Below are 11,646 nucleotides of genomic sequence, written 5' to 3'. Positions count from 1 at the left end.
CAAGTTAGAATTGCGGAGGGTGATGAGCCAAAGACTACATGTGTTACTCGATATGGAGCATATGAATTCCTCGTCATGCCCTTTGGTCTCACCAACGCACCCGCCACTTTCTGCACTCTCATGAACAAGATCTTCCATCCTTACTTGGACAAATTCGTGGTGGTCTATTTGGATGACATTGTCATCTATAGCAAGACGCTAGAGGAGCACATCCACCACCTACGAATTGTGTTCAAGGTTCTAAAGGATAATGAGCTTTACGTGAAGAGAGAGAAGTGCTCGTTTGCAACCAATGAGGTGTATTTCCTCGGCCACAAGATCAAGGATGGCAAGCTGCACATGGATGAAGCCAAAGTGAAAGCCATCCAAGAGTGGGATCCTCCAACCAAGGTGAGTGAGCTGCGATCTTTTCTTGGTCTTGTTAACTATTACAGGAGGTTTATCAAAGGGTATTCTGCCCTAGCCGCACCACTCACCGATCTGCTAAAGAAGAACAAGACATGGAGTTGGTCCACCCAATGCCAACAAGCCTTTGAGAATTTGAAGGAGGCAATTATGAAGGAACCCGTGTTGGCATTGCCTGATTGCTCCAAACCATTTGAGGTGCACACCGATGCTTCCGATTTTGCCATAGGGGGCGTGTTGATGCAAGAAAGGCATCCAATCGCATTTGAAAGCCGCAAGCTCAACGACACGGAGAGGAGGTATACGGTCCAAGAGAAGGAAATGACCGCCATCATCCACTGCTTGCGCACTTGGAGGCATTACTTGCTGGGGTCCAAATTTGTGGTAAAGACTGACAATGTGGCCACAAGCTATTTCCAAACTCAAAAGAAGTTAAGCCCCAAGCAAGCTCGTTGGCAAGACTTTCTTGCCGAGTTCGACTACAAGCTCGAATACAAGCCCGGTACGGCCAACGTAGTTGCCGATGCTTTAAGTAGGAAAGCCGAACTAGCATCGATAACCAAGTTCGAAGGGGAACTGCTCAACCTAATAAAGGAGGGCATGGACCGTGATGCTGTGGCCAAGCAACTCCTACAACTTGCCATGGAGGGCAAGACTAAGAGGTTTTGGGTTGAAGATGGCCTTCTCTACACAAAGGGGCATCGCATCTATGTACCAAGGTGGGGCAACATAAGGAAAAATTTGATCAAAGAATGTCATGACACCAAATGGGCTGGCCACCCGGGGCAAAAGCGTACGAGAGCTTTGTTGGAGACGAACTATTATTGGCCACAAATGCGGGACGACATCGAGATGTATGTGAAGACCTGCCTTGTTTGTCAACAAGATAAGGTGGAGCAACGACAACCCGCAGGTTTATTGGAGCCACTACCAACTCCGGAGAGACCATGGGAGAGCATCTCCATGGACTTCATCATTAGCTTACCCAAGTCCGAGGGATGTAGCACTATAATCGTAGTAGTTGATCGATTCTCCAAGTATGCTACATTCATTGCCGCAACAAAGGAGTGCCCAGCTGAGGAGACGGCACGACTATTTTTCAAGCACGTGGTGAAGTATTGGGGACTCCCAAGATCAATTATAAGTGATCGAGACTCAAGGTTCACCGGAAGGTTTTGGACGGAATTATTCAAGCTCATGGGCTCGGAGTTGCATTTCTCTACAAGCTTTCATCCACAAACCGATGGGCAAACCGAGCGAGCTAATGCGCTATTAGAGCTATATCTACGGCACTTTGTGAGTGCCAATCAACATGATTGGGCAAAGCTGCTAGATGTTGCCCAATTTTCCTACAACTTGCAAAGGAGCGAGTCCACCAATCGAAGTCCATTCGAGTTAGCCACGGGGCAACAACCACTCACTCCACAAACACTTGTTACCAAGTATGGAGGAAGGAGTCCTGCCGCATTCAAGATTGCCAAAGGTTGGCATGAACAAGTGGACTTAGCAAGGTCGTACCTTCATAAGGCCACCAAGAAGATGAAGAAGTGGGCGGACGCCAAAAGAAGGCACGTGGAGTATCAAGTGGGAGACTTGGTGTTCATCAAAATCCTTTCATCCCAACACAAGTCTACCCGAGGACTACACAAAGGCCTTGTTCGTCGATACGAGGGACCATTTCCAATCGTCAAGAAGGTGGGCAAGGTATCTTATAAGGTGGAGTTACCTCCTACACTCAAACTTCACCCGGTCTTCCATGTGAGTTGTCTGAAACCATACTACAAGGATGAGGAAGACCAAACAAGAGGGGAGTCCAAGCGAGCACCAATAGGGGTCTACAACACTTATGACAAGGATGTGGAGAGCATCTTAGCTGATCGAGTAGTTCGTGGAAGGGACAACCATCCGAGTCATGAGTACTTGGTGAAATGGAAGGGACTTCCAGATAGCGAAGCAAGTTGGGAACCTGCTATCGCGCTTTGGCAATTTGAAGATCATATCAAGAGGTTCCATGAAGCAAGCTCGACGAGGACGTCGACGGCATAGGTGGGGGAGAATGTCACGGTTGAAGCATTTCATCAAACACTTGGTGAGCATTCTCTCCATTTTGGGCCTTACAATCCACTTTGGGCCTATTTTGGGCCTTACAATGGGCCAAGCACCTAGAGTAATGTAGAATTCTCTAGAACCTTGTGGAGAACTCTAGGTCAAGCCATGTACATATCCATTTCTAGATGTTTCTTTAGATATTTTATGTAAAGTAGGTGGGAAAGTAGGTGGGAAGGATCTAGACACCCATTCTCCACCGTAGGATTAAAGCAATTATAGCCGTAGGATTAAGCTTTGTATGCCTATAAATAGGTGGAGGCCTCATTTGGCCAAACGATCCAAGAATCCAAGCTTCTCTTGTAAAGCTCTCTCTTAAGCAATATACTTTCATTCTTCCAAACTCTCTTTGTGCTCTAGCTTTCTTTGCTTAGCTTTCTCTTTTAGTGGGCAAAAGGCTTACTTAGTTGCAACAAAGGGTCGGAATAGCAACTAAGGCCGCACGGCTTGAAGGGTAAACAAACAAGTCCGTGACACATTGTACCATAGGGGCAAGTGAGGTCCTACCATTTTGTTTTTTATTTTCGTTTCGCATTTCTGGTGGATCACAATTTGGATTTTTTGTTATTATTATTTTTTAATATTAGGGGCATGAAGATTTGATATCATAGAGTGGAAACTAATCATTTCAATACTTGAATGTCCTACAAAGATTTAATTTTGAATATCAAAAATGGGAATTTGATATGTGCATATATATACATATATACATATATATTATATATAGACTTTACCAAAAAAATAAAAAAATAAAAAACCTATAGACAAACAATATTGATATAATGATAAATTTACATAGATGGGTTATGAGAAACAATCATCTATAACTGTCATATTTATATGATCTGCGTGATCTAATGGTTATGGATGGTGATCCTTCACAATCGCCATTAATAAATTTTTCATTTATTATATATAGAATAATTCTACCGTCCGGATCATTCACATGTGGACTAAAAGAAAAGAAAATAGTTTTTGATATGATGGTTATGGATGGCAATTCTTTACAATCTCTATTAATAAATCCTTTATTTTATTAGACTCATATATATATGGGATGATTCTACCATCCGGATCATCTACATACGGATAAAAAAAAAAATAAAAAGATGATAGTTTTTCAAAAAATCGTCGTTTTTTCTCTCACACATACAAAGAAAAGACGACGGGATGATTTTCAAAAACTGTCATTTTTTCTCTTAGTCCAAATGCGAACAGTGCGGATAATAGTCGGATTCTATATATATATAGATAATTGTTAACTTATTGCGAGAAACACAGTAATGTGAAAACTAAAATTGAATCTAATATCCAATAGAAATTTAATTTCACACCTTTCAAAAGTTCACTTTTTCTACACTAGTTAATGCATGTCAAAATTTTATTATTTACATAATCATATCTTCCAAAACAAACTAGGTGATAGTTTCAGAAAATTAATCATATTTATATTTAAGCTCTCATCAAGATATTCTAAAGAATTTTTAATCCAGATACTCCTTATTAGTTTTTAGATCTCTTCAAGATTTAAAACTATATTTAGAGTTTAATTATATAAGTTCTGACAACTTATTCTTTTCCCTCATAGAGTTTTATTATCTCACTATGTTTATATACAAATTTCAAATGCATCTTTAATTCAAAAAAGATAGGTGAGATCCTGATAAAAAATCTATAAAAATGTCCTAATGAGAAACTGAATGTATAAATATGTATAAGGGACATGATCTTTTATTGTATTTTTTTTTTTTAATGTTATTTGTGTTGGACAGTGACATTGTATGATACTTAACAGGGAAAAAAAAAGAATGTGATATGATATGATCTTAGAAAAATGCTAGTTGTACTAAAAAAAAATCACTTTACACAGACTTATAAATTTTAAATGTTCATAATAATACTATTCTTTCTTTCTTTTTTTTTTTTTTTTTGAAAAACTCTATTTTTTTGAAAAACTCTACTGAACCTCTAGGTTCCATTCGCCCCTGTATGTTTTCTTCATTTTATTCTTCCTTCTCTAAGTTTTTTGTGGTTTCAGTCAAATGATTTCTGAAACCCACTATTAGATATTTTTTCTAACATTATATTTCTAAATGATGCGGGCGTGTCACTTCAAAAATTAAAACATTTTTTAAAAAATTGAAATAAGAAAACAAATAAAATTATTGTGAAAAAATCTAATTAATATGAAACAATTATATTAAAATTGCAGAGAATAAAACAATTTAAAGGTTTTTTTTTTTTAATGCCTAAAGAAATAGGACTTAATAAAATGAAATTTACTTAAAGAAATAGTAATAATTTAGACAAATGGTAGAATATGGACAAAAATAAAACTTTCAAGAAAAATAAGATTAAAGAAAATGTAATGAGATTTTAGAGATTTGTAAATAGATTCTAAAATAAAATTTCTATATTGGAGTTTTGATGCGTTTGAAGATGGATCCCTTTTTTATTCCTCCAGTGCCAATTTATAGGTGAAGGTATAATAAAGGCAAAATATCTTCAAGTCTTCAAATCAAACAATTATTTTCAAATAAAGCTTTTCCTTTTATTACTTAATTAAATTTAAATAAAGTCCATAAATGGCCACCAATCACGTTGATATTCCAGATCGAAAGGAAATTATGAATTGGCCTTATTCAAATCTTTTATTCCAAGAAATTATTATTACTTTCAAAAATAAATTATTAGCCTCATTTAGACTCTTAAATTGCTCCATAATAATATATATATATATATATATATATTCCATAAGCAGGAAAGTTGATGTTATTCAAGCTTTAATTACTTAAATTGTCATCCAAAATTTTAATGATAATAATATTTATTAAAATAATAATAATAATAATGAAGAAGAACAAAAGTATAAAATAATATATTAATACTACATTAGGCAACTTCTGAAGCAGGTGTTCTAACAAATCGGCCTTTTTTCTACGATAAGAAAAACCACTTTGATTAGTAATAATCTGAAGCCTCTATGTGTTCCTACCAAATACAGGTTATGGTTCAGCCTTTTTGATCCTGTTTACAAATTAATAATCGAAAAATCAATCTTAGTCATAGGATTATCAAAATTACCAGTTTTGATCATAGAATCGATAACATCAAACTCAACCATGCATAGGTTGGTTTTTTAAACATCTTTTCCTACCTTAGCCATATGATTTGTAACATCTTCCTTGATCATGACCATTGATTTGGTCTCATTGTTGCTTGATTTGGCTATTTTTGAATTGGCCGATTTCCCAATCAAACATAACTCATGGAATACTTTTTGAAATTTTCATGATGTTGCTCACATGCATACAAGATTGTTTCCTTCATAACTAAGAGAAAATCTTTATTTACTTGGTTATGAATTATATGTTTTCCTGGATCTCTATTGCCTTGATAGTTATTGTTATTTGGTCAACTTGGGTCATTTAACTCCCATTCATGATGTTGCCTAGCTTGAATGTGGTTCCACATCCACGAGGACATGTACGATTGATGGCAAACGACTTAATTTATCTGGCCTATTTCCATAGTTGTTGGTGATACGAACCTAGCTCAATTTGTGTCTAAATCCGTATTATATTAGTCTGAATTGAAAAATAAAGTTAAGATTTTATGGTCACCTCAACCCCTAATCAACCTGTGATTAGAAACATTGGTATATTGAAGATGCCACAATAGGTGATGGATGTCCTATTGATAAGTTAAAACTAAAATATTCACTCTTTAATGATATTTAAGGTATTCAAAGAGAACTAAGAGAATTATATCTCACAATTAATTTTTTAAATAATATTAAATATGCATTTTCATTGAAAAATAACCTTAAATATGTTAAAGTCACAAAGCAATAAACCTTAAAAATCTAAGAGAAAACCAGCCATACAATATCAATTTTCTAATGTGGCCAAAGTTCCATTCCTTTCGTAATTCTAATTTTGATTAATTAATTTTTTTATTTTGAATTAGAAATTAATTAATTTACAATGAAAATAATAAAATAATAAATTTCTAAGTTGATTTGTCGAGCAAACAAATAAATAAAACTAAAATAAAAGATAGTTTCCTGAAACAAAAAGTCAAAATCAAATTAGAAAACTAGTTGACTAGTTTGACTACCGAACTAATTTTGATCAATTTCTAACTTGTAAAGATTCCAAATCAGCTTCCATATGTCATGTAGGATGCCAAATAGGTTTATTTATGAATCTCATATATTGTCCTTGATTGGAACAAAGAAAAAATGTCAAATCAACAAAATACAGTAAAGCCAGCGACAACATTTTTGGCCCAAAAGTCCTTCCATGTGCAAATCACCATTTTATTTGCTTTAGCTTCTGCTTGTCTTGATTCCACAACCTCTTAGTGATATTCATTGAATTCATAAAATGTTGGATCCATTTCTTACTGTCCAGAGTCCATAAATACACGAAAAAAGCTATCCAAGTCTGTATTAGCCTAATGCTCATAATTGGAAGGGAACTTTGGAGGGTTGTGAAATCTATACCATTGGAACAAGACAAAGCTTCAAAAAGATGGCTATGGATAATACTTAGGCAGAGATATGCCAGAGATTGAGAGAGAAGACCCAATTTTGCTAGGATCAGAAAAGTAAGTCACTTTTTTTTTTCTTTTTTTTTTTTGAGATAAATATTTGGATTTTGTTTGGTATATAACCAACATCTTACATGTTAAATGTGTATTTTCAAGGTTTTGCCTACATTAATGGAGAATAAGCCCCTTCCCATGGAGAAGAAACGCCACTAACAAAAAGAGCTTCAATATTTACTTAATAAAAAATAAAAAATAAATTTGGGATGATGAGTTTGTGCAGATATGGTAATTTTTAACACATGTCATTTTATTAATTGAACATTTCTTTAAAAATAAAAAATAATGAAAAAAAACTTTGAATTTCAATATGATTTGATTTTGAAATTTCAAAACTAAAAGGTAAAAAATAAGTATGGGTATTTTAGCAATTAAAATGTTTAATGAAGTGTATAAAGTTATTTTGCATTGTAAAACAATCATTTCATAATTTTATTAAAAAACTATATATGTTACTCTTTTTTCTTGCTTAAAAAACTCTTCCCTCATATGTTGAGGATATTCTTGTTCATAATACTTTAAAAAGGCATTATTGCTTTGATATGTTAAGAGCAACGGAAATGGAAATTTTGATTTTATGTGCTTTTTTTTTCTTTTTTTCTTTTTTTTTGATTATATGTATATTTGATGAGGTTGGGTGTCAAAATATAGGTTGAAGGATTACAATTGGGGTCCAAAAAATAATAATTGGCTCTATTTGCGTATGCCTACATTTATAGTGATAGTATTCTTATAAAAGTTTTTTTTTTTTTTTTTTTTTTGGGTTGATAAAGTATTCATATAAAAGTTCCTCTTTTATTATTGGTAATATATTGGTATGAAAGTTCTTGTTGGTCAGATTCAACAAGTCACATTTGAACTTATAAGTCATATCATTATTATGTTTTGACAATGTATGTAGGAATATTACAAACAAAAGAACCACGTTATGTATATTTATTTTCATTTTAGTATGAATTCCAACAAAAGATCGATAATTGGAGTTGACGAGCAATCTAGCAATAATGACAAAAATAAACATGGCATATGAACGAAAAAAATAAATAAATAAAGAAGAAGGAGGCATAAAAAAATTAAGTGAAGTTTTATTATAAATGGAAGTAAACTGAAGATTAAACATACGAAATTGAGCACGTTTTGGTCGATCTTTTCAAAGAATCAAAACCAATTGAAACATTTTTTTTTTTTTTTTTATTTGGTTAGGAACCCATGCCTTCTTTTTCTGTTTTGCTAGCCTAAAGTCAAATACAATGAACCAATTTTCTCCACAAGTGTCTTCTTTTTATAAATTCTGATACCAACCCAAAGTCCAAAAAATCGCAATCTGGTAAACAAAGTTAATCACCACAAACACAAACTAGATTCTTGGCAGCATAATGATGTGGGCCATGTTGGCCATCTGGTTCTTGGTCTCCTCCAACTGAACTTCAACTGTCCATTGATACATATATAATTACATAGAGGAAGAATATTATTATATACTATTTGTTTGTAATTACAATAGTTGTTTGATTTTGATCAGCAAAACCCATTAGTCAAAAAAATATATATTAATTATATATAATCCAGATTTACAGCGTTTCCTTTGATCAAAGTTCAATGAACATGTTCATGATTGCTCAGTTTTAGTTCTCTGATTGCTTCGATTTTGCCGCATTGGCAATAGTTCAGTTGCTTGCATTTAATAATGATTGTTTATTATATTATTAGTATTAATATAATGAGAAAAATTATGGACTTGGGAGGAGGAATTCCAGTTTGATGCATTGTATGGCCAACGACTAGAAGAGAGAGAGAAATGTTTAAGCACACTCGTTTATTCCGTTCAGATGTGTGTTTTTTAATTCCTTCAAATTATATTATTATAATTTTTTTTATGTGATTTTTGGTCTTTATTTTCTTTCTTACATTCATCCTCATGCTTGTGTGGGATATATTAATAGGGCCGCTTGATTCATTATCCAAAAAAACATAATGTTTTGTTGATATTTCATAAGATTAATATGGCTAAGATATATTAAAACGTGGTTGAATTTATAACAAATATGTAAGAATGCAAAATTTAAAACTTTGAACCATTCAATCAAAGCTGTTCCATATATGGAAACGATGCAAATGATATTAACCTTTTTGTTTTATTTTTTTGGCGAATGTAAATGATATTAACTTTATTTGTCACAATATACGCTTTTTTATATTTGAGCTTTTTATTTTCATTGCAAAACTCAGAATATCAACAATTTCTAATTTAAATTGAAAAAAGAATATATGTTGAATTGAAAACTTTATAAATATGAATGTGAGAGATATTTCAACGTCCAATTCTATTTGACAACTGCACACTAATAGGTTAAAAATATATATGTTTTTTTTTTCTTTCTTTTTTTTGCAAACAGGTTAATTAAAAATATATATGTTAAACTATCACTTTAGGTGGTCTATCAATATATATATATATATATATAATATAATATATTATCCTCCTTTATATAGGTTTAAGAAAATTGATGAACCATCACACTTACAGATTTAAGAATTGAGGGTTGAGTCTAGCATGTCTTATGTTGCATGGCCATTGGCCATAGGTATATGATATTAGCAAGAATATTCTTTTATGTTCCAACTTATATGTATATATTTAACAAATTGTCATGTTCCATTTAAAATGTAACTAATAAGCTATTTATGAAACAATTTTCTATGTTGAATTTAGGTCAGACTTTTAAAGAAAATGAGAATTATGACTTTTTTTCCTTTTTTGTGAATAAAATGAATGGGTATCATGACGTATCCTTTTATTCTCTCTCTCTCTCTCTCTCTCTCTCTCTTCTTCTTTGATATATATATATATATATATTTATCACTTCAAGTAATTTATTCGAAAAAATAATTGCTTTAGCCTACGATGTATTTATTGACTTACAATATCAAATCATTTTGTAATTTTTATTCATTTTTTAATATGGAGAGAGAGAGAGAGAGAGATCAATCTGCGGCTTAACATGCCGATGTCTCACATTTATCTACATTCCTTACAAACAATTAAATCAAACTCACTTTCCTTAAACTTGAACGTGGGTAGCCAATGGGAAGAGTGAGTTATAGGTAATGAAACTGACTTTATTATAAATTACTTTAAAAGTAATGATACACTCCAAGTTTCACCCCAAAAATAAATATATATATATATATATATATGATATACTTCAATTAACTTTATTGTAAGAAGTTCTTACCAAATTAAGTATGGACATATTAGGCGATGGATTTAGGTTCATCTCCTTTAATGTTTTTTTTTTTTTTTAATTACATCCTAATAAGATAAGCATTTTCCATCTTTTAAGACAAGTTTATACTTACAAAAATTAATAATAAATAAAAATGATGGATGCTAAAGATTATCATAAAAATCAAGGGAAAGAAAAGCTGAAAAGTAGATATACTCGTTCACTATCTTGACTCTTGGAATGTTTAATTCCTAGAGAAAAGTACAAAGGGAACAGAAGGTGTTGAATACACGAAATACCAAAGCAAGTAAAAAAATAAATTGTGTATTTAAATAACGATGGACTAAATTTGGTAGCAAAAAGTATTTCTTAAAAGAAAAATCTCATATTGCTTGGAACAACAAGCTTCCCACTGACTGAAAAACTTGACCTCATTTGGTGATTATCTTGGAAACGACATGTAGATGGCAAAGAAGTATTGGTCAATTTTTCGGACTATGAATTCTTTTTGACGCTAACATGTTGGGAACCTTACAAGCCTGCCTCATCCATATCAGAAAATAGTCAAGTCCTTTCTCTTTTTTTTTTTTTTTTTTTTATTTATTTTTTATTTTAAAAAGTACCACAGCTTGATCATCATGCTCGTGGGACCTCTTCATTAATTGTCTTCTTTCGTTGTGGATAAACCTTCAATTTCTTTTGAAAATTTTTTTTTAAAAAAAAAAAAAAAGAAACCTTGACGTCAATTCTTATCCAAAAAAAAAAAAATCCAAATAAAACAACTTTTATTTGGATTTTTTTTTTTTGGTAAAAACAATTTTTATTTCAATTACTAGCTCCATTAGAGCTTAATTATATCTATAGGTACATTTTGGTCCCTTAATTTTTTTGTTTTTCATTTTATTTTTGGCATGTTGGTTTATAAACAATTTTTTATCTACCTTCTAGCAATTTTAAGACATTCAATTTATTTATTGCGATATGTAGGAATTTTGTGGGATCATCTGGTCTTGTAATTTTGATATTTTATTGTTACAATAATTTCAATGTTGTAATTTTATAATATTAAGGTTTTCTTGTGACAATAAATATATTATATATTTAAAAACTGCAAAAATTTAGACTTGATGGTAGTTTAATAACTAAAATGAACCAAAAAAAACAGAAAAAAGTTTAAGATCAAAGTGCGGCATAGTTATGGATAAATAGAACTAATGATCCTTTTTATATTTTAATCTCATTGATATTAAGATGAAGAATTCAAATTCAAAATCTCTGTTTAAACAAATAATAGATT

Source organism: Ziziphus jujuba, chromosome 11 (genome assembly GCF_031755915.1).
Source record: "Ziziphus jujuba cultivar Dongzao chromosome 11, ASM3175591v1".
Taxonomy (NCBI): domain Eukaryota; kingdom Viridiplantae; phylum Streptophyta; class Magnoliopsida; order Rosales; family Rhamnaceae; genus Ziziphus; species Ziziphus jujuba.
The sequence above is the reverse complement of the archived record's forward strand: the minus strand, read 5'-3'. Positions refer to the sequence as shown.